The sequence below is a fragment of the Vicugna pacos genome, chromosome 34 (genome assembly GCF_048564905.1).
Source record: "Vicugna pacos chromosome 34, VicPac4, whole genome shotgun sequence".
NCBI classification, from domain to species: domain Eukaryota; kingdom Metazoa; phylum Chordata; class Mammalia; order Artiodactyla; family Camelidae; genus Vicugna; species Vicugna pacos.
In genome coordinates this window covers 3,375,385-3,399,735 of record NC_133020.1, presented here as the reverse complement: position 1 = coordinate 3,399,735, position 24,351 = coordinate 3,375,385, and the positions used below count along the sequence as shown (strand labels likewise).

At 40.1% G+C, this 24,351-nt stretch overlaps 1 protein-coding gene and 1 long non-coding RNA gene across 4 annotated transcripts in view; one reads left to right on the top strand and one right to left on the bottom strand.

Annotated features, from left to right (window-relative positions):
- The window catches only part of TMTC1 (transmembrane O-mannosyltransferase targeting cadherins 1), a 233,656-nt gene that overhangs the window by 133,698 nt on the left and 75,607 nt on the right, over nt 1-24,351 (bottom strand). The window lies entirely within an intron of this gene.
- Nucleotides 13,592-24,351, top strand: part of LOC140691359 (uncharacterized) — a 43,473-nt gene continuing 32,713 nt past the window's right edge. Inside the window, exon 1 of the long non-coding RNA XR_012066993.1 lies at nt 13,592-13,706. This is a non-coding gene — a long non-coding RNA (uncharacterized lncRNA). The remainder of the gene's footprint in view (nt 13,707-24,351) is intronic.

Sequence of the window (24,351 nt, the reverse complement as noted above, 5' to 3'; positions counted from 1 at the left end):
TTATTTATTTTTTTAAATGTTATTTTATTGGGTTATAGTCACTTTACAATGTTGTGTCAGTTTCCAGTGTAGAGCACAATTCTTCAGTCATACGTGAACACACATGTATTCATTGTCACATTCTTTTCCACCATGAGCAACCACAGGATCTTGTACACATTTCCCTCTGCTATACAGTATAATCTTGTTTATCTTTTCTATATATACCTGTCAGTATCTACAAATTTGGAACTCCCAGTCTGTCCCTTATTTTAAAATATACCGCATCTATATATGGTACCTAAAATGATCCTTCTTAGCTGTAAACAAACACAAACGTTCTAATAAAACTAGAGTTCCGAACCCTCATAGCCTGCCACTTTGATTACATTTATTTATACTCTGCTACAGGTCAATTCACATATTCATTTTTATTTTTAAATATTGGTAAAACTTAGTTTAAAAGTTTATTAAAGTTTTCCTGTCTTATATGCCCCTCTTCTTTCTACTGTCTTTTCCTAAAATGCAAGGTTTAATGACTACAGGACTATCCAAAATCATCCCCACTCTCTTCAAACATGAAGGTTCCCATTTCCTGAGCCCTCCCACTGTAAACACCACGTTAGCAGAGCTAAAAGCAGATTTGCCCACTGTTGGTTGATTTTCTACCCAATATAGAAGAAGTACATTATAAAAGTTAAGCAAATACTTCAGACTGACAGAAACAACAGACATTCATCATGAGGAGAAGAAACTCCAGAAGAATCTATTTTGATGTGTCCTTTGCCCAAGGAGGAAGCCTGACCCCTGCCACAGTCAGTTAGCAATCAGTTTTCAGGGGTCCCACCTGCACGTGACCTTCAAACTGAAGAAGGGCCATTTCCAGGAGGGAGAGACTGGGCAGGGCACCTTCAAGATGTGAGGAGGTGGCAGCCGGTGCCAGCTCTATAAGGCAGGTGATTAAGAATCCTGCTTGATCACGAATTCCCTAACTAGCACTTTAGGAGAAACAGATAGAAGGTGGGGACCCACGGGCGGCCAATGAAGCATTTCCCCCTGGACGTGCTGGAAGGAAGCCAGCAGCTGGGCCGCGCCAGCGTGGGCAGCTGGGCAGTGAGCGACTTCCGGCAGAGCTGGCTGCTGTGCCACCGCGTGTGAAAAACAAAAACACCTTGTCCTCATCTACATATGATCTGATTGAGGAACAAAAAATACAATTTCCACGTGGCCCTCAAGATGAGGTGCACACAAAGGTCCAACGCTGGTCCTTCTGCGGGAATAAGAGGCACAAACTGGGAACCACAGCCATCTGCCTAAAATCCTCAGCTCTTCTCAGTCCTTAGGATTTTCACGGCTACTTTCAAGAAAGCAGTATGCACGTGTTAACTGGCCTCCAGTTTTGCTGTGTTCCTGTCTCTTAGGTAGGCAGTCTCAGGGATTTCAGGATCCAGGTTACCACAAATAGAAGTAAAATCAAACCTGCAGCATGAATAAGCCTTTTCCTGTTTTGTGCCCTGTGATTTTGGTTTTTTGTATTTACCACGTGTGAACAGTACCAATGAACCTATTCACTGTTACAGACTTACCCTGTAGTTACTCCCATACTTACAATGTGCCATGAAATACGCTCAGGACCACGGACAGTCCAAAAGGGTATGTGAATTAATCCGTAGTGTGTGAACCATTTTCACTCAATAGGATGATTTCATTTTTTATTTGCCAAAGACGATTATTTCCATCACTACACTCAAATTTAACAAACCCGTTATTTCTGCAACACTCAGAAACGTCTACTAAACAACTTCAACTACTGGTTATACACGCAAAAATCAGAGACAAACAAAAATTGCTCCGGAGCAACCAAAACGAATGTTTCCAATTCACAACATTCCAGTTTTCATCCTTAAAGCAAAAGCAGACCACGCAGACAAGTATGCTGTGGCAGTGACTGGCTTGCTCCCAGACCCTGTTTTCTTCTCCTTCCTGAGAACATATCTTCTCTGCTTCACTTCCAGTCAGAGATGACAATGTGATTAAGTTCTAGCCACAGAAAGGTGAGTGGAAGGGACAGGTACCACTTCCAGGCCTGGTTCATAGAACCTCCCAGCGACATTTGAACGTCCATGCACTTTCCTCTCCCTGCTTGATGAAGATAAGTATGGGGACCTAAAGCCATTGTTAAGAGCCCCAGACAGAGGGAGCCTGGTTCCCTGAATCACAGTGTGGAGGTGAGCTGCCTTTCCACCAGGAACATTTATTTAAACTTCATGTGAACAAGAAAGAAACTTCTCCTGCATGTGAGCCACTGTTACCTTCATAGAGATGCCAACGGTAGTGAGAAGTGGCCTCTAAAAGCCAGGGGAGATCTACAAATTCAACTTCTGAAAACAAAGCTGAGACACTCGGAAGAATTTACATAAGAGCATTAGTGTCTCATTATTTATAAATACTAAATTAAAAAAATATATAATAGAATACAATGTTGGCATGGATTCCATGAGACAGACAAAACCATGGCCTTCTCCTGGGAGTGAAAGTTTATATAACCCTCTGCATTTTTTTCTGAATAGCCATTGGCATCACGCATCAAAACCTAAAAACACTTCCTCAACCTTTAGTAATCACAATCAAATCAGAAACACATGGAAAGCATTGTGTCCATATTAGTGAAAAACCAGAAACAATCTAAATATCTAAGTACAGAGGAATACTTAAATACATTTTAACATAACCATATAGGGGAATAACACCATTTAATCTTTTAAAATTATGTCAATAATTTCAATAAAAGAATATTGAAACACGTGTGTAATTATTATATTATATAATATATATTATATAATTATTATATATTCTTAAATAAAAGTAGAGCATGACCAAGTAGCATTATATAATAAGAATCCAATTGTTAAAATGTATAGCTATGTATACGTGGTTTGTGTGTGTGTATATATATGCACAACAAAAGATGGTGAGCTGGTACTGCCTGCATGCTCGTAATCCCCCAAAATTCGTATGTTGAAATCTTTTTTTTAACATTTTTTATTGATTTATAATCATTTCACAATGTTGTGTCAAATTCCAGTGTAGAGCACAATTTTTCAGTTATACATGAACATATATATATATTCATTGTCACATTTTTTTCTCCGTGAGCTACCGTAAGATCTTTCCTATGTTGAAATCTTAATCTTCAGTGTATGGTGTTGGGAGCTGAGGCTTTTAGGAGGTGATTAAATTAGGTCCTGAGAGTACAGCCCTCATGATGGGATTAGTGGCCTCATCAGAAGAGACAGGAGAGCTGCTTCTCCGTCTGCTTTCTGTCTTGTGAGGACAGAACAGGGAGGTGACCATCTGCAAATCAGGAAGACAGCCCTCACCAAGAACTGGGTCTGCCAGCACCTTGATCTCGGCTTTCCCAGTACCGAGAGCTGTAAGGAGTAAATGTCTTTTGCTTAAGCCACCTGGGCCTCTGGCAGTTTGCTGTAACAGTCAAGCTGACCAAGGCGGTACCAAAACATTAATAGAGGTTACCCTGGACACTGACATTGTGTATCTCTTTTAATTTTGTCTTCATAATTAAAGTAGTGACAATACAAAATGCTGGGGAGGACCCAGAGAAACTGAATCTCTCCTCCACCACTGGAGGGAGTATAAAGTGGCAGAGTCAGTCCGCAAAGCAGTTTGGCAGTTTCTTCAAAATCTAAACATACACTTACCTTGCAACCCACTAATGGCACTCCTGGGCATTTACGCCAGAGAAATGAAAGTTTACGTTGGCACGTGTGTCCTGTACATGAATGTTCATAGCCACTTTATTTCTAACAGCCCAAAATTGGAAAAAAAAAAAAGTCCCTCAAAAGGTGAATTTAAACAAACTCTTGTCCATATGGTATATCCATCCTGAGTGACACCACACAGCAATGAAAAGGAACAAACCATTGATACACATACCAACTTGGAAGGATCTCAAACACATTAGGTGGAAAAAAAATCTTAAAATACTCTGATTCTATTAATATAACGTTCCCAAAGTGGCAAAATTATAGAGATGGAAAACAGATTGGCGGGTGTCAGGGTTTAGGGTTGGTGGCCGGGTAGGTGGTGGGTGTGACCACAAGGGGCAGCAGCATCTTTGTGTTGACAGAATAATTCAGCAACTTGATTGTAATGGCGCTTCTACAAATCTACAGATACGATAAAATGGCTTAGACCTATACACTCACCTTGTACCAAGGTCAATGTCAGATCATAATACAGTTATTTGCAGTGTGATCTCTGGGGGGAAGTGGGTAAGGGAGAAAGGGACCTCTCTGTACTATCTTTATATTTTCCTGTGAATTTCTTAAGCATTTTAAAATAAAAAGGTTTTAGACAATCAGTCTAATCTGGTTCTGAAGCCCATGTCTTTCTCCCCCATGTCCTGCTGCCTCGATGAAGAATATTAAGCTCAAGGCACGAACAGGTGTTAAAAGAATCGTAGGTCCAGCCTCTGCAGTTATTTATTTTCAAAAGGTTACTAAAAGCTAGATTTGGTTTCTGTTGTCAGCAACTGAATTTTCAGAACTCCTGGCTTCCTTCCTTCAATGTATCGGATATGGGATTCAATCGCCCAGTTTACATCCGAGATTAGTGGGAACTCTGACTTTTAAGAAGTAAAGTCAAACTTATTTATATCACTCTTCCCAAAAGCATCCGGAAACTTCATGGAAGGCCCACAGAAATAGAAGAGGGAAGATGTGGAAAATTGGGATAAACACTGTTATTGTAAACCAGAGAGATGTAATTTAAAGAAAAGCTTCGGACTCTGAACCTAAATTATACTCACCAAAACTCCACATAAACCTCAACAGCTAAACATGTCCATATATATATATACATATATTTATATAAATCTCCTGTAGCCAATTATGTGTAACATAAACAAACACTAAATCATGATCTCTCTTGCCAGGCTATTTCTGAAAACCACTGCTAAATGGACTGTACAGTCTTCTCTTTTAGGTAACTCAAGTTCATGGAAAGTAGAAAGTCCAACCAAAGACAGGAAATACAAAGAATTTAACATGCCTGAAATAAGCAAACCTTACAAATAGCCTCTGCTAATTATTAAAGAATTGAGATTTTTTTATTAACAGGGCAGCTTTACAGGCAAACTGAAAATTACTTAGTTTTTATCATTTTAAATAGAGGGGGGAAAAAACCCAGCACTGGTGGGACAGAATGGTTAAAAATAAACACCCAGTAATGCTTTGGCAATTCTAGGTCTTTGATGGTTCCATAAAAATTTTATTATGATTTGTTCTAGTTCTGTGAAATACGTCCTGGGTAATTGGATAGGGATTGCATTCAACCTATAGATTGCCTTGGGCAGTGTGACCATTTTAACAATATTGATTCTTCCAATCCAGGAGCATGGGATATCTTTCCATTTTTTAAAGTCTTCTTTAATTTCCTTCACAAACTTTTGGTCAACTCATCTTTGACAAAGGAGGCAAGAATATACAATGGAATAAAGACTGTCTCTTCAGCAAATGGTGTTGGGAAGACTGGACAGCAGCATGTAAAGCAGTGAAGCTAGAGCATTCCCTTACACCATACACAAAAATCAACTCAAAATGGATCAAAGACTTAAACATAAGACAAGACACAATAAACCTCCTAGAAGAAAATACAGGCAAAACAGTATCTGACATTCATCTCAAAAATGTTCTCCTAGAACAGTCTACTCAAGCAATAGAAATAAAAGCAAGAATAAACAAATGGGACCTAATGAAACTTACAAGCTTCTGCACAGCAAAGGAAACCATAAGTAAAACAAAATGACAACCTATGGAATGGGAGAAAATTTTTGCAAATGATGAAACCAACAAAGGCTTGATCTCCAGAATATATAAGCAGCTCATACGACTTCATAAGAAACAACCAAACAACCCAATCCAAAAATGGGCAGAAGACCTAAACAAGCAATTCTCCAAGGAAGACATACAAGTGATTAATAGGCACATGAAAAAATGCTCAATATCACTAATTATCAGAGAAATGCAAATCAAAACTACAATGAGGTATCATGTCACACCAGCCAGAATGGCCATCATTCAAAAGTCCACAAATGACAAATGCTGGAGAGGCTGTGGAGAAAAGGGAACCCTCCCACACTGCTGGTGGGAATGCAGTTTGGTGCAGCCACTGTGGAAAACAGTATGGAGATTCCTCAAAAGACTAGGAATAGACTTATCGTATGACCCAGGGACTCCCGCTCCTGGGCATATACCCAGAAGGAACCCTACTTCAAAATGACACCTGCACCCCAATGTTCATAGCAGCACTATTTACAGTAGCCAAGACATGGAAACAGCCTAAATGTCCATCAACAGATGACTGGATAAAGAAGTCGTGGTATATTTATACAATGGAATACTACTCAGCCATAAAAACTGACAGCATAACATCATTTGCAGCAACATGCATGCTCCTGGAGACTGTCATTCTAAGTGAAGTAAGCCAGAAAGAGAAAGAAAAATACCATATGAGATCACTCATATGTGGAATCTAAAACACACACACACACACACACACACACACACACAAAGCAGAAATACAAAACAGAAATAGACTCATAGACATAGAATAGAGACTTGTGGTTGCCAAGGGGGCAGGGGGTGGGAAGAGATAGACTGGGATTTCAAAATTGTAGAATAGATAAGCAAGATTATACTGTATAGCACAGGGAAATATATACAAGATCATATGGTAGCTCACAGAGAAAAAAATGTGACAATGAATATATATATATGTTCATATATAACTGAAAAATTGTGCTGAACACTGGAATTTGACACAACATTGTAAAATGATTATAAATCAATAAAAAAAAGTTTAAAAAAATAAACACCCAATTTTCCACTTTTATTCTCTTTCTGAGTAGAATATTGCGATGTCCAGAGCAGCTGTACTGCTACTGACTAGAGAAAAAAGTGGCTAAAAAGAAAATTTGAACCACAAATGTTTACAACCTCTTAAAAGTTTAAGCAAAATGAACAGTAAATAATTTCAGCCAGATTTTCTCATATCGGAGGAAATAACATGTAGTTTATCTCATTTGACTACACATATTGTATCTAAAGGTAACAATTATAACAAGATAAAGATGCCCGGCCTTTCTTTTTAGTCCTACATTAGTTCTAAACTGATTGGAACATAGTCACATCTGATTCATTTCCTGATGTTAAGAAATTCAAGACTAAGGGTCCTGGGAAATGTTTTATTTGTTTAATTATTTTTTGACCTGGTTTCTCACTCTTCTGAAGACATGCTGATCAGACCTAGGAGTGAATGGTGTGTAACATCTCTGGTTCCAGAATCGCATAGACCTGGATTCAGTTATTGACTCTGCTGCTTCCTAGCTGTGAGCTGTTAAGTCGCGAGGATTAAGGGAGAAAATACAGTGAGAGCCTTTAGCACAAAGCGTGCCCTCCCCGCAGCCCGCACAGTCAGCAATCTCCATTATTTCCTCACAGTGTTATTGCAAATGACTGGTTATAGTGAACATCAGAGAATTTTCCAACTCAATAGTTACATAGAAATTGCGCTAACAAGTCCCTTGCTGTTCAGATATGCCATGCTACTTTTAATAAAACTCGAGGCTTTTTTTCCTTTTTGTTATAAAGAGAAACTACTTTTTTAAAAGACTGATTGGACCCAGGATGAAAAGATCATATCTTCCCAACACACATTTTTAGTTTTACAACTAAACTGGGTTCACAGATATCGTGAATAAAGCTCAGTGCAACTCAAGGAAAGGATCTCCCTCACTAGGTATCAAGAACATCACTCTGCAGCAGCAAAATAAACCAACCAGGACCATACTGTTGGCACAAAGATTCAGAAAACCAATTCCCAGGCACAGGACAAAACAGTCTACATTCCAAAATCTAAAACTGCCCTGCTTGTTTATTTATTAATTACTGAAGTATAGTCGATTTACAATATTGTGTTAAAGTGTACAGCAAGGTGATGCAGTTCTATATGTATATTTGTACATATCTATATTCGTTCTTCTATTCTTTTCCATTTTAGTTGATTACAAGATATTGAATATAGTTCCCTATGCTACACAGTAACTCTTTATTGTTCATCTATTTTATATATGGTAGCGTACATCTGTTAATCCCATATTCCCAATTTATCCCTCCCTCCTGCCCTTCCCCTTTGGTAACATAGTTTGTTTTCTATGTCTGTGAGTCTGTTTCTGTTTTGTAAATAAGTTTGCTTGCAGTACTTTTTAGATTCCACCTATAAATGTTATCATATAGTATTTGTCTTTCTTTGAGTTGCTTCACTTGGTATGATAATTTCTAGATCCATCCATGTTGCTGCAAATGACATTATTTCATTCTTTTTTATGGCTGAGTAATATTCCATTGTATCACTTCTTCTTTATCCAGTCATCTGTTGATGGACATTTAGGTTGTTTTCATGCCTTGGCTATTGTAAATAGTACCCCTATGAACACTGGGGGTTCATGTATCTTTTTGAGTAACAGCTTTCATCCTTTCCAGATACATACACAGGAATGGGATCGCAGGATCACATGGCAACTTTGTTTTTAGTTTTCTAAGTAACCTCCATACTGTTTTCCATAGTGGCTGCACCAATTTATATTCCCACCAACAGTGTAGGAGGGTTCCTTTTTCTCCACATTCTCTCCAGCACTTACTATTATGTAGACCTTTTGATGATGGTCATTCGACTGGTGTGAGGTGATATCTCAAGTGTAGCTTTGATTTGTATTTCTCTAATAAGTAGTGATATTGAGCATCTTTTCATATACCTGTTTTCCATCTATATGTCTTCTTTGGAGAAATGTCTGTTTAAGTCTTCTGCCCATTTTTTGATTGGGTTGTTTGTTTTTTGATATTAAGTCGTATGAGCTATTTGTATATTTTAGAAATTAAGCACTTATCATTTGTAAATATTTTCTCTCAGTCTGTTGGTTGTCTTTTCATTTTGTAAAACTGACTATTTATTTTTATGTAGTTTTTCTTGGGTGCCTTCCTCTGCTCAAATGCAATGCTACAGTCTCCCTTGTTTCTCAATTTATTTTAAAAAGAAAAATTTTCCAAGAAGACATAATAACAAACTAATATTAAATGCAGTGCATGAAGATTCTTGTGCTTAAAGATTCACTTTCATGTGCTACCTAAATTCATACTAGTTTTTTTTAAAAAGGCAAAAGGTAAAGGAAAAAAATCCCATTCTATATACCAATGATTCTCAAAAACACTTTCACAAACCCGACCACTGATTTTTAAAAGTTCAATTTACTGTTTTAAGGAGCATTATTTCCTACTGAAAATATAACTGTCAACAAGAAAAGACAAAGAAGTCTGGTAGGAAATATAGCAAATAATATTATGGAGAAGCTTGGTAAATGAGTACAATTCTGTATTGAAAATTGTTTTTAAGTGTCCCACTATATATGCTAACAAAATTGACGGGCAGCCACAATATTATGGTTAAAATCAAGCAAATGCTAACTTTCTAAATCAGTCTCCTCCTTTGTAAGCAAAGTAGGTCACAGCACCTGTAGAAGATGAACAAACCATTCTTTCACTCCGTGTTTACTATGATTTGAAACTGTAGACTACGTTATATAGTAGAAAAGGTTTCCTTTTTTTTTTAAACTGTTCCCTTTTCTCAGCCCCCAAAGCTCAATTATCCATTCATCACTCAACAGCTATTAAACTTTACTAAACTCAATCCACCATCTGCTCAAATCACTAAACTAAAACTTCCACTAAAGTTCCCCAAACAATCTAAAACCCTTACCCACAAGGACACCTTGCCTGTACGTGACACTGCGCATCAGACCTTCTTTCTTAGAAATCTCTCTTCTCTTGGGGTCTTTGAAAACCTTGCCCTCCAGGTCCCCCTAAACATCCCCTCCATTTTTTCTGAAGCTCGTCTGGGGCTTTTCTCCTTCCACTCCCCCAATAACAGCATCGCCACATTTCTTTCATTAACATATTTTCTTCTCTTATAAAGCACAGTCACTAAATGATCTCATCCACCTGCAGGATTTTAGCTGTCACATGTACACCAATGCCTCTGGTAAACTGGTTTCCGTGGGGACGAGGAGAAGTGGAGGGAAAGACTGGATTTGTATCATTTGCTGATGTATGTGGTGTAAATACTCCCTCTGTGGTTTATTTCAAGCCACCCACGTGATGGTACTAAAGACAGATTTGGGAAGAAATGTGCAAAAGTAGCTCTCCCTTCTCTGGCACACGTCTGCTCTGCAACCCGTATCTCCTGCCAGGCACCACCCCTCCCTGAGCTTCAGTTTCATACAGCAAACCATCTCTTCCTGGATCAGGCTCTTCACAATTTCAACTCATCTCTTTCCTCTCTGAAGCTTCTCCTCTCAGATTCCCTGTTCCACCCACCTACAAGTCAGATAATCATCTTTGATTCTTCCTTGTTCATGACCCTCAGAATCCATTCCCGCTTTGACATTCATATTTCTATACAAATTAATTGAAATTTTTTCCTTTATTGTTGTATCACATGAAACAAATGGACATATTTTCATCAAATTTGGCAAATTTATGTGGTATGACCAGAATTAAAATACAGCTTATAGCATACTTTAATATAGATGTGTCTATTTTGTCATAAATAAATTAATTAATAAATGGAGGAGAAGGTAAAGCTCTTTTGAACAGTAGAAAGCCAACAAATAAAGGTATAATGGATGACAGAATTAGAAAATCACCATTTGGCAACCATAATAGTAGTAAGTGAATTAAGCAAGAAAACATTAGTAGGTTCTAAAACAAGTGGGTAAAAGCATATTAACAGTTTCAAGATATATCCCAATATATTTATTAATTACAAAGGGGAAACAGCAGGTTCATAGTAGAGGAACCTGGTAGAAACCACCTTAATTAAATGATCAAAGTTAACATCAGTAATGAGACAAACTGACACCATGTGCCTCCTGACACAAAGCACTGAGAAGGACACAACATGATTCCCGCTGTATTCTTGTCAGTACCTAACCTGAATCTAACCATGAGAAGATAGCAGACAAACGCAGAGTGAGGAACATTTTACAAAAAGACTGGTCTTGTACTTATAAAAAGTCTCAATGTCGTGAAGAGGAAGAAAGACCGGCGAACGGTTCTAGATGAAAGGAGGCTAAGAGGCGTGGCAAGGGAATGCAACACAGGGCCTGGGACTTCTTTCTCGAAAGAAGACGTCATTAGGGCAATTGATAACGCCTGAGTTAGGTCTGTAGCTCAGAGAACAGTATATCTTTAACATTAAGTCACTGATTTCGATCATTGTGCAATGGTTTTGGGGAAGGAATATCTTTATGTATTAGTCAGCAAGGGATGCTGTAACAAAAAAGCCACAGACTGGGTGGTTTAAACCATAGAAATTGCTTTTCTCACAGTTCTGGAGGCTAGAAGTCCAAGATCAAGGTGCTAACAGGACTGGTGTCTAGTGAGACGTCTCTTCCTGGCTTGCAGACAGCTGCTCTCTCTCTCTCTCTCTCTCTCTCTCTCTCTCTCTCTCTCTCTCTCTGTCCTCTGTGTAGCTGGAGAGAGAATGAGTTCTCTGGTGTCTTTTTCTGTTCTTAGGACATCATTCCAGTAAGAGTCAGGGCCCATCCTTATGGTCTCCTTTAACCTTAATTATATCCCTAAAGGTCTTATCTCCAAATACTATCACATTAGGGGTCAGGGCATCAACACTTGCATTTGGTGGGGGAGTGGGAGGGGGGTATGATTCAGTCCACACCACCTGGTTTTCAGGGAAGATACAGAGAGATACCTAGTGTGTGTGTGTGAGGGGGTACTTTACAAAGCCTCAGGAAAAAATTAGATATAAAGTGATATAGTAAGTGGAGTGAAATATTATTTATCTGAGGGATGTGGATGAAGTACATATGGAGTGCACTCTTCCTGAAAATTTTAAGTTTGTCAAAATAGAACAGTTTACAATCTGAGTTACAAAGCATATGTGCAGCGACCTATGAATGTCTTTGGACCTTTCAGAGAAAAACTGGAAAATCTGAAACTGTGGTATAAGGAGACAACTGCCAACTAAGGAAACATTCCAGAAACAAAGAAGATAAACTTTGGTTTCAAATATGAGCTCCTAGTCAAACACTTCATGACAGGCTTCCCGCGACTGCAGGTGCGGATTTGTGATGACGCTGCCTGTCGCTAGGGCAACTCCATCGGAAGTGCTCCGGAATGCATAGCAGCAGGGACTGGAATATTTAAGGATGGTCAATAGCTTTTAAAAGCAACTCAGGGCTAACCAGCAAATCCACAGAGTTCTCAAATGTCTTCCCTTCTCTCTGCATAAACATCTCAAGACTAAGTAATGACCTATACCTTTATTTCTCAAATTAAATTAGAACAACTGGTGGCAAGGCCCATTTCACACTCTTGAAACTCCCTCCACCTTTCTGATTCTACCAAGAATTGTGGGTCTTTGGCAACCCCAAAAAGGAGGTTGCCAGACATCTGCTCCCCATTGGGGAAGAGTCCAGCCATATGCCAGTCCCCGGTGCCATCCTTGACACCATAGGCAGTCCGAGAGGTGCAAGTCCTCCACAAGGCAGGTATCCACGTCCCCACCCAGCCAGTATGGGCCCTCAGTCAGGACACTCCAAGACCAGGCCTTCCCAAAGCCAAGAGCCACCAGTGATGGGTTAGAGCCGCGACCCAGCGGTGCTCTGCACATATCACCTCCTTTATCACCTGCTCATAACAACTCTTTGGGGTTAGGAGTCTTCTCATTTCATAGATGAGACAACGAAGACCCAATAACTTGACGAAGCTGCTAAGTAAAAAACCCAAGAAAGTAAGTTCTATTTTATGACAGATTGTACACTTTCCTCCAAATACCTATTCTCCCCATTTTTTTAGTAACAGACTAATTTCAGCTGGACTCACTGCTGAACAACTAAAAGATAAACATTTCCCGTCCCGCCTTATGGCTATGTGTGGCATGTGACTGGTAAGACACGAGCACAAACGTCAGGGGACCTACTGGGAAATCTTCATGAAGAGTGGAGACGAACTCTATCTGCCTCCTACTGCAATCTTGTCTCCTTGAACTTGGATCTAACAGCCAGACTGCTAGCAACTATTTTAGATCACAAGTGTGAGCACATATCCTAGCAGTCAAAAAACAGAGCACCTGAGAAAACTTGGCAGAACAAAGAGAACCAGACCATTGTTTGGAGCTTTGGTACCAGTCATATGCTGCCTATTTCTGGGCTTAATTTAAACGTGAGAAAAATAAGGTACCATTTTATTTAAACCACGATGTGTGCGTGTGTGTCTCAATATATAGAAGCTGAACGTCTACCAAATATACCCTTTTTTAGGAATATACATACAACGTGGCTGGCTCTGGACCCTGAACTTCATCTCTACCTTGTTTAACTTTAATAACTTTTACAAAACACAGAGTTGAGACAACTAAGGCACAGAGATTTTTTAAGACTTCCCTGAATTCTGAAAACTTAAATTTACGATGCAAGTCTGGATGTTTTAAAATCAATGATAATTATCTTCCAGGGTTGTTATAATGAATGAGCAAGGAAATGTACCCCCTCCTGTGTTCCTGTAATCTGTCCTCTCTCATCCGCTCTCTCCAGAAGCCATTCGGTCACCAACGGCGGGCTCAGCTCAGCTGCCAAGGTAAGTGGCGCTGCCTGGCCTGAACTGTCACATCTCTGTCACACAGCAACAACCGTGTGTTCTTTAAAGTGTTGCTGATTATGACAGGACAGATCCTTGCATATTTAACCAAGTGTTTCACCAGAACAAGGCTGCATCTCCCAACAGCCATATTCACACCCACATACATCGGTGTTGGCCCTGTTTGATAATCAATAGATAATGGAATGAATGCACATCTTTTGAAACCAATCCCTCCCATAAGACAATTTGCTAAAGTGACTATCGTCACAACACATGCTGACTCAGCTCATCGCCTCTTAAGAGAATTTTTTGGTAATAGATGGCAAAAAGGGCTTCATGCTAAATTCTAGTAGAGCGAGTAATGGACTCAGCAGTAACTGATGCAATCAGTGCATTCTTTGTTATAAACAGATTGCTTTTCTTACGAGACGAGAAGGAAGGAAAATGTGTTCGCATCTCAAAACAGGCTGAACCAAGCACCAGGCAATCTATGAGATAGGAATCTCAATTTATTTATAATCTCAATTACTAAGGCATATTGCTTTTGCATCTTATATATGAGGTGTGACAATAAAGTAATGAGACCAGTTTTTTTTTTAATTTGGTTCATAAACTGGAATTGATAGAAAACCCAAAATAAGACTAAGGAATTGCAAAATGGACGAAATATATTTATAGTCAAGATCATTCATTTTCAAAATATGACACATTTATATATGTAAGTTCTGGTCTGTTTACTAAAACTATAGTCAAAAGTATTTGATCTTCACAGCTCACATATATATACACACATTAATTTGGTGATAAACAGAATTAAACACTAAATATGTCTGTTTTCCTTTTCTTTGAGTTTTTTAAGAAAATCTTTCAAATGTGAATATACATTTTATTCTACTACATTTTAAAAAACAATAGAAAAAAATCAGTCAAACCAAAAGCTGGTTTTTTGAAAGAGTACATAAAATCGACAAACCTCTGGCCAAACTCACAAAGAAGAAAAAAGAGAGAGCACAAATAAGGAAAATAAGAAAGGGAAATGGAGAAACTACAACAAATAACATAGAAATACAGAATATCATATGAGAATATCATGAAAAACTATATGGAAGCAAAATGGATAACCTAGAGGCGATGGACAAGTTTCTGGAAACATACAGTCCACCAAGACTGAATCAAGAAGAAACTAACCACCTGAACAAACTGATCACTAGAAATGAAATCAAATTAGCCATAAAAAAAACCTTCCTACAAATAAAAGTCCAGGACCGGACGGCTTCACTAGGGAATTCTACCAAACATACAAAGAAGAACTCATACCAGTCCTCAAACTCTTCCATTTTGGAAAAATCTTTACCCTTTGAGACCAGGATTAAATAACTGGCTTGAGATAAAAACTCTTATGTTTTGGACTCTTTACCACAACTGTTCAACTGACCACCCCTTGAAGCCCAAACTGAGGAAACTATCTGCAATCATTCGGGTATCAGGATTCCCAGGGGAAAAGCCTCAGCAGGTTTCATAAGACATGATGATTATGTGTTGTTATGTGTTAACGCCTTCTGAGCCCCAAAGTGAAACAAAACCCGACACCCCCCAAATCAGGTACTCGAGTCTATGATGAAGGCAGCAGAAACAGAGAACATACAAGAGTGAGTGGGCGGCACACATGCAAGGGTGTTAGTGGGAAGGAAGACATGAAATTCCAGATGATTTGGACCCAACACTATGAGGCTCGGATGGACACCAATGACCACAGATGGCCTGACACTGTCCAGAAGGTGACAAGTCACTAAGGGAAAGGGCTTAACAGAAGACCTCAACAAATCAAAGAAAGAAACGATGAATAAATGAGAATGTGCTCTTTTTTGCAGAGACTAGACAAGTATAATAGAAAATAACTCAAAAGTACTCTTAGTTCATGAGTACATTTGGATTTAAATTAATGACACTGTCGTTATTCTAGACAGAGGATGTTCAAATCATTACCAATGATTGTAATGTACTCATTTTTTTTAATTGGAGTGTAGTTGATTTACGATGTTATATAGTTCCAGGTGTACAGCAAAGGGATTCAGTTATATATATTTTTTCGGATTGTTTTCCATTATAGGTTATTACAAAATATTGGATATAGTTCCCTGTGCTACACAGTAGGTCCTTGTTATTTATCTATTTTATATACAGTAGTGTATATCCCACTCATTTTTTTTTTATTTTCATTGATAGCATTATAATATGATTTGGCTTTCCAAACAACAGTTTTTTCTTTTTAATAAGCTCTTACTTCTCTCCCCTTTCCCATAATCATGCATCCACTTTATTATCATTTCTTTCCTTCACATCCTTTTTAGTTCATTTTTAAATTCCTCCGATAACTTTTTCCTTTTCCTATTGTGTGTTCTGTGCCATTCTTGGTTAGGAAAAAAAAATGTATGATTGAGTCTTGAAGACCAACAACAGGAGTTAAGGGCCATAGTTAACCTGAAAAGCTTTAGGTACAGTCAACACCATCATTCATTAGTCAAAATGAGATACCATTTCACCCCTACTAGGACGGCCATAATCAAAAAGACAGACAATAAGGAATATTGGTAAAGATGTAGAATAACTGGCATCTTCTTACATTACTGGTGGGAAATGTAAACTGGTACAGTCAGTTTGTAAAACAGTTTTGTAAAAACGAAAACCTGAACTTACTATATAATCCAGCAATTCTCCTCCTAGGTATTTATCCACTCCTCCAAAAAATCAAAATAAAAATAAAAAACATACGTCCACACAAATATCCATGTGCAAATGTATAAGCATGATTATTCATAACGGCCCAAAATGAAATCATCCAAATGTCCACTAACTGGTGAATGGATAAACAAGCCATTTATAAACAAAACACAACTGAATACTATTCAGCAATAAAAATTAATGAACTAATGATATATGCTATTACACGCATAAACCTCAAAAACATTATGCTAAGTTAAAGAAGTCTGATGCAAAAGAATACTTGTTTTATTATTATATTTATAGAAAATGTCTAGAAAAGGTTAAATCTACAAAGGCAGAAAGATGAGTGGGTGCCTGGGGCTGGAATCGGGGATCAGAACTGACTGCAAACTAACACAAGGGGTATTTTGGGGTGGCGGGGCTGTTCTGCAACTGGATTGTAGTAATGTTCACACAGCTCTACAAATTTGTTTAAAAGACGAATGTATGCTTAAATAGGTGAATTCTACACTGTATAAATTATGCCTCAATAGCACTTTAAAAATACCCTGAGTACATCATTTTTATATGGCAATGACAAATATTACTATGACAAGTATCTTTTCAGTGAACACCATTGTAAAATTAGAGATCTGTTTTCATGGAAAAAAAAAAAAAAGAAACCCTGACAGCCTGAGTTGGAAAAGGTTTATGCCCAGGCAGACTTATGGCATGTTGGAGGGTATACTTGAGTTTCCTTATTATTTATAGAGCAGACTGAAATATCCCCATCATGTAGTATATATACTCCAGCTTATAAATTCATCAAATTCAAGGCTTTAGGCTATTGACTGCATCTTTTTAATATTTTAATAGATGTATTAAAAATACCTTATTTGACAAAAATGCTTTCATTTATAAATTATTGGTTGCAGATGACCTAAATTTGGCATTTTTCAGGAAAAAAAAAAGTTGGTATTCTTTCTGCGTTTTCACTGTTCATATATATCTACAAACCTCTGTAATAAATCTTTTCACGTTGTACTGTAACGGTCCACCCCACATCCGACTCACTCTACTGTGTAAGCTTCTTGCAGGCAGAAGCAGCATTCCCAATGGCTTGGATCACAACTGACACACCATTGCTACCCAGTGAATCTTGGTTAACCCTGTATGTAGGAGTGTCCTGTGACCGCTGCAACAAATCACCACGGACTTGCTGGCTTAAAGCCACAGATACTTACCCTGTCACATTTCTTGAGGCCAGGAGTCTGAAATGGGGGTGCTGGCAGGGCCACACTCTCTGGAGGCTCTTGGGGAGAATCCATCCTGTATCTTCCAACTTCTGGGAGCTGCCATCATTACCGGTCTTCTCTGGCTTCTGACTACATCCCTCCCAGCTCTGTCACTCCAATCTCATGGTGCCTTCCCCTCGTCTGTCTCTTATGAGGACACTTATCACTGGATTGGGGGACCACCTGGGTAATCCGAGATGGCCACATCTCAAGATCTCTTAGTAACATTTGCAAAGACCCTTTTCATAAATAGAGTCCCATTCACAGCTCCCAGGGATGTGAATGAGGACACATTTTATAGGGAACCACCATTCTACTCATTCCACTACATAATCTAAAGATGAATTTTAAAGTCTTTTAAAGAACTTTGACAATATTCACATTAAAATGAAGCAGCTTTGCCACCCTCCTGATTAACTTTTGACTGGGAAAATAGTACCCCCAACCTGTTTTGTTTTTTTTTTAACCTGTGTGTTCAACCTAAATTCTGGTAGTAGATTTTGTGATGGCATTTCCCCAGGAGGGAAAATATAAAGCGAGCTTTTCCGTGACTGAAATAAATCTAATTCACTGAAGCCTGAGCCAGCTGCATATTAGTCTGCCCTGTTTTGAGTTGCATTTTTTTTTTCATTTTTTCCCTTTTGATTAATAACAGTTATTATCCACGGTTTCTGTAACTTTCCAACAGTGTTTTTCCAAGGAGGCATATCTAAATACATCTTGGACTGAAATAAAGTATTTTAATTAACTGTGGAACAATATAAAAAGAAACCTGGCTCTTTCTCTTGATGTTTTATCACAGCCTTCAGTATCAGAAGCACCCCTCTCTCAGTCTTTTACATGAGCATTAGCTTGTGTTTGGGGAAAGGACATGGCCAGTCACAAGCATCCAGATCCGAGTCACTGCCATTCACATGAGTACAGATTCCCACTGCCTTGCAGGGGGAGGGTATAGCTCAGTGGTAGAGTGCGTGCCCACCAAGCACAAGGTCCCGGGTTCAATCCCCAGCACTGCCCTTAAAAATAAGTAACTAAACAAACCTGATTACTGCCCACTGCCCACCCCGCACCAAAAACAAACAGTTCTGCTGCCTTGATGGGGAAGAGAACAAAAGGATAACATGTTACTAAATGTTTTTAAAAGGAGCCAACAGCTTTTTAAACCTAACTTCTGGATGCAACTAGAACTCAAAAATAGTCAACCCCGACTTACCCTACCTGCACATTAGGAAATATGACAATATTGTAACACATTTCTAAACGTTTGCATCTAAACTTTTAAAGATAATTAGAAACGCCAAAGAAAATCAGAAGAAATCTTTTGGTCCATACAGATCTGAGGCAACCCCGCCGACACCAGTGTTACTACTCTCTTTTCCCCCAGTTACACCACACCGCGTCACTACTTGCATGACCATGAATCTTCCCATAAAACACATTTCTAAAAAAAAACCTGAAAGAAAAAGAAGTGGGTATTAACTTTCTGTTAGAGCTTCTGCCTCAGTCTTTTTTTGCCAAAGATGAGCATGTGATCCCTTCCCAATTCAAACACTTTTCAAATGTATTCAGCTGATTCCATTTAAATGATTCAAATACAACGCACATTGAGACAGAAGGTTAAAATAAATAAATGGGGGGGACAGTATAGTGCATGCTTAGCAGGCATAAGGTTCTGGGTTCAATCCCTGGTACCTCCTCTAAAAATAAATAAACCTAATTAATTCTCCCCACCCCACTGCCAAAATAAAAAAATAATAAATAATACAATAATTAAATAGATAAAACATTTAAAAAATAAATGAACCATCAGTGCTAAAATTTATAATTTTTGTTTGCCTGTTTACTTTTCTTATTAAAAAGGCTGAAAAGTTATTATGTTTCATCAACCTATAGCTTTAATTTTTTAAGATTAAAAAAATACATATCTTAGTGTTTCCCTAGGATCATTAACATGGCAGGTTAGATAGTTAAGTTCTTCTGCGGTTGGATAGGATGGTAAAAAGAGAAAGAAGACCCTTAATATATGCAGAAGGTATTTTGTGCAAACTAATATTACTTATTTTTAAGTGTTTGAATTTCCTTATTTCTAATTTGCATTAGAATAGACTTAAAGAACTTAAAACAGCTTTATTAATAACTGGCACAGAAGAAATCTTACTCGTTTAAAATGAAATGAGAAGATGTAAAAGGATTTCTGAAAACCATGAAAGTCTACAGAAGTGCGCTTTAAGTTTTCTTAGAAACCACACACTTTCACCATAAAAAAATAGAACAAGAAGTTCCATGTAAGCAGGAGACTTCACCAACTTTGTTTACCAATTTATTTCCAGAAGCATGAGCAATGCCTGGCAGGTGGTAGGTTCCCACCATGTATTTGTCAAATGAATGAAGGAAGAAATGGAAGAAACCAAGAACACAGTCGCGTGGTCCCCAGTCTGGGTGCAGGTCCCGCCTACTACGCACTGGGTGGGTTCCACTTCTTCCCCATCACTGAGAACTCGGCACGGCCCCGATAGGACAGGTCTTCTACCTTCCTGTGAACGCCTCTGTCCTGCCTCCCTGGGTTCTGCTGTAGGTAAGCCTCTCTCTCTCCACCGCCGCATCCTCCCACATCTCAGACAGTGTCTGAGGATGACGACAGTGATGGGGAACTGTAAACCTTCTCTAATATTTAAGGGGTACAGTGCCTACGCAGCCACCTTCACAAATAATCTGGCATATGTGTCCCACAACGCCTCCAGAGACGTTCACAAGTAAAGGGGCCTCTTTCTTCTCATGCTTCTAAGTTGTAGAAGAACTTCGTGGGGCACCGGGGAGAGATGTTTGTTCTTCAGCCGTTCCAGGATCTCATTTGACTGACCTCCCTTTACCCGCTAAACACAGTGACACTTGAGCACCCACACTCCTGCCTGAAACATAGAATTCAAGTGAATCGGCACCATGCAGTCAAATCCAAATCAGCATCTCACAGTCTTGCCAGAGTACGGACAGATCATCATTATCAGGAAAATCTGAATATTCTCTGTTACTCATTCTTGGAGCCCGATGCCTCTCTGAAAGACCAAGAGAGAAACTGGGACGGAAAGAGTTAAAAAAAAAAACCCTCTCATCGCTGGAACCAGCCTCTCCTCTCCAGCTGCGAATAATTAGGCTGCTCACCCTTCCCTCCAGGAAACTCCTGCTGCTTTATTAGGATGAATGGGAAACAGAATTTTGACTTTCTGATAGGTGGGATTATAAATCTACCGTCAACACTGGCTGGGGATCAGAGTTTACACGAACAAGCTGGATGTTTTGATTCGGGACCGCACAAGATGTGCGTCTTAGGAATGCCTTATTGTGTTCGAAGGCAGAAGTGGGGGGAGATGGAGAAACCAGGCTTGCAACTAAGAACGTACTTTCTTTAAAGGGAGTCATGTAGAAGGGCAGGTAACAGCGGGGCAGAGCAAGGTCCCTACCTATTCATGCTGTGTCAGCCTGGAACTGTGCGCTCATACACAGTTCTGCCTTTTTCATGGTTATAGTCACGATTTCATGATTTTCTCTGAATTTCAGATCTAGTTTTTAAATAGTCTCTGACATAAACATGAGTGATACAGCTCTAACAGGAAAGGTGAACTAAGCCTGCCGTGAGCTTTTCAAAGGGAAAAGACATATCAAGAACCCGATTTAACTACAGATTGATTAATAAACTTTCCAATCTCTACTTCCGTGAGACAGGGTCCTTCTATTTCTTTAATATTTAGTACAGTTTTTCTAATATGAGAATTGCCTGTGTACCTTTTTTTTGGCTTCTAAGACCTCATCATCTGATCGTAGAAATCTCCAGAACATAAGACTGCGTCGTACACTGAACAATTTCTATTAGTTATTTACTTGTGTGCAACAAATTACTCCAAAACCTAGCAGTGTACAAAAAATAATTCTTATCTCACAGCTTCTGCGGGCCAGGAATCTGGATGTGGCACAGCTGGTGCCGGTGGTTCCAGGTCCCCCATGAGGGTGCAGTCAGGGAGTCAGGGTGCTGGCAGAGGCTGCAGTCCATCTGGAGGCTCAGTTCGGGGAGGCCTGCTTCTACCCTCACTCAGGTGCTTGTTGGCCAAATTCAGTTCCACATGGGCTGTTGAACTTGCGCCTCACTTCCTTGCAGGCTGAAGCTATTTATTTTTAAGTCAACAGTACAGAATAGGAGGCTCTTTCCATCAAAGTCCTCCCAACCCAAGCCTAGCATCATTAGGAACAGCGTCTCCAAAGAGCGGAAAAGCTCATACCAAGAATTCAACTGAAATCCAGGGTCTCCTGCCACACTGCCCTCCCTTCCTTACCCAGATAGCTGGCTCTGATTCTCAGCTCTGTGAGGGAGGCAGTGCAGCAGCTACTAGACAGATTAACTCCCCACAGTTGTTGCTCCTTACTTTGTGGCTCCTGAGAGATGCCCTGGGAACATGCTGGGGACTGTCTTGCGGAGCCCTGCTGCAGCCCACCCACACCCCTGCGGTGGGCAAGGGAAGGCCCCTCCCTGGGACCCCTTCTGCCCCAGCAATCATCATTTTGCTCCTCATGAAGTCCCTCAGTCACGATGCAGCTTGGCTGACATACGCTGCTTCCTCTTCTAGAAAAAGGCGTGCTTAGCTACCGTGTGCAGTTTCCTTCAGAATCTTGCCTGGTGCCATCTTCACTCCCCTTCCCCTCCATCCCCAGATCCCCAGTTCCTGGGTCCCCCATACACACACACACACACACACACAGGCATCCTGTGCTACAAAGCCAGGGTTCGGAGGCCACCATTACACCCAGAACTGCCCTTTTTCCTTTTCAAAACCCCCTTCCCCAGTACAAACCAAGAGCTGTAAGCCCTCTCTCCCTCAAGCCCTGATTTTAAGAAAGAGGCACTGGGAGGCCACCTTGCAACTTGGAAACTCCGCACGTTACCCCCGGTCGGCCCTGCACCACGTGGCTGACCCTCCGTGCACGCTCTTTCTGTTCTTCAGCTGGTCCTGAACTGTCGCCTCATTAACTCTCCTGCCCGCCACGTCCTCCTGCAGCCTCACCGCCCCTGACAAACCTTCCGTGCCTGCTGCGCACGCCCCTCCCTATTTATCACCGCCCACGGCACTTGAAAACTGAGCGGTTTCAGGCACGGGCCTCTCTCCCCATCTATTGCATTACAAGCTCACCAAGCTGGAGGGTCGCACCCTGTTTTTTGTTTCTATCCATCTCCACATTCCACAGGACCGAGTCGAGCACTCAAATTCCGGGTGATTACTTAATCACCACAGATACGAGGTGGACCCCGGTTCAGGCACTGGGCTCTCTGAAGTGACACAAAGATGTCTTCATTCAACGAGCGTTGCCCCGGAACCTTTCATCTACCCACGTGTGCCCAGCACTGGGGGACACACCGCGGAGGAAAGCAGGCGTCAGCCCTGACTGCTGGTGGCTCTCCGTCTCCTGAGGGGCCACCGCAGGAGTGCGTAACTACGAAATGTGGTAACAATTGAAACGGAAAGATACAGGATTGCATAATGCTCTGTGTCACGATCTGCAGTAAGGGGGCCCGGCCTTTGCTTTTGTGCAGTGCTTTGACACTAAGGGCTCAGCAAATGAGTGGATGAACGAACACAGTTAAGGGATGAGAAACCAGCACAAGAAAGGTACCAAAGCTTAAGGTACTTTATTTACTAAATAAATACATATGAAAAGCATAGAGAAAAAATTCAGTTATAATGGACACTGAAAATCAAAGGAACAAATAATTTCGCTTGAAGTTACGTCATAGACCCCCCTGAATCCACCAGAAGCGCTCCCTAACCACGGAGCCCCTCTGACGACCTGAAAACAAGCCAAAGTTGCACAGAGCTACAATGGGACTCTGTAAGCTTCTGGATCCAGTTAAGGACCCTAATTTAATGACATTTTACCCATAATGCTGTGCGCTCGGGACAGGACCACATTGTACATTTCCAAGCAGACTTCACTGGACCCAGACTGGCAGGTCCTTTGGAAAACTTGGGTCAGTGGAATACATTGTAAAGACAGGAAACCTTCCATATTAGAGCGTGCACACACACACACACACACACACACACACAAACAAACATACGTCTAGAGTTCATTTAAAAGAGCTTTAGTGCAATGCCTGGTGTGTTAAGAAAATAATGTAGGTAAGAAAGTGAAAAAGAATAAAGGGAGAATAGTGAAAACATTTCCACGTGAGACGCAGAGAAGGAAGAAGAGGATGAGACAATTCCATGTTCCACTTTTTAAAACAGGAAAACCTTCAACAGAAAAGTTGTGAACGAAAACTTTCAAGATTTTCAAAAGAAGAGGGAGAAAAAGATGTTAGAGAAATCCGAGAAGATCCACCCTTCCCGGAGCCTGCCCACCTGTCTCTACCTTTCTTTCCTTGGCAGGAATTCAATGCCGGCGGTGATGGGGTCAACCACAACTGGACCACACTGTGCCGGATGCCAATGTGCTTCCAAGATGTGTTTATACAGGTTACAATGCCGTTACCGTCACGAGCTTTCAAAAATGCTTTTACTCATTTAAGTCCTGTTCTCTTCTGTACACTCACCTGTGAGACAGCCTGCTCGAGGCTGCTGTAGGCTAATGACAGTGGAGACAGAGGACACAGAAAAGCC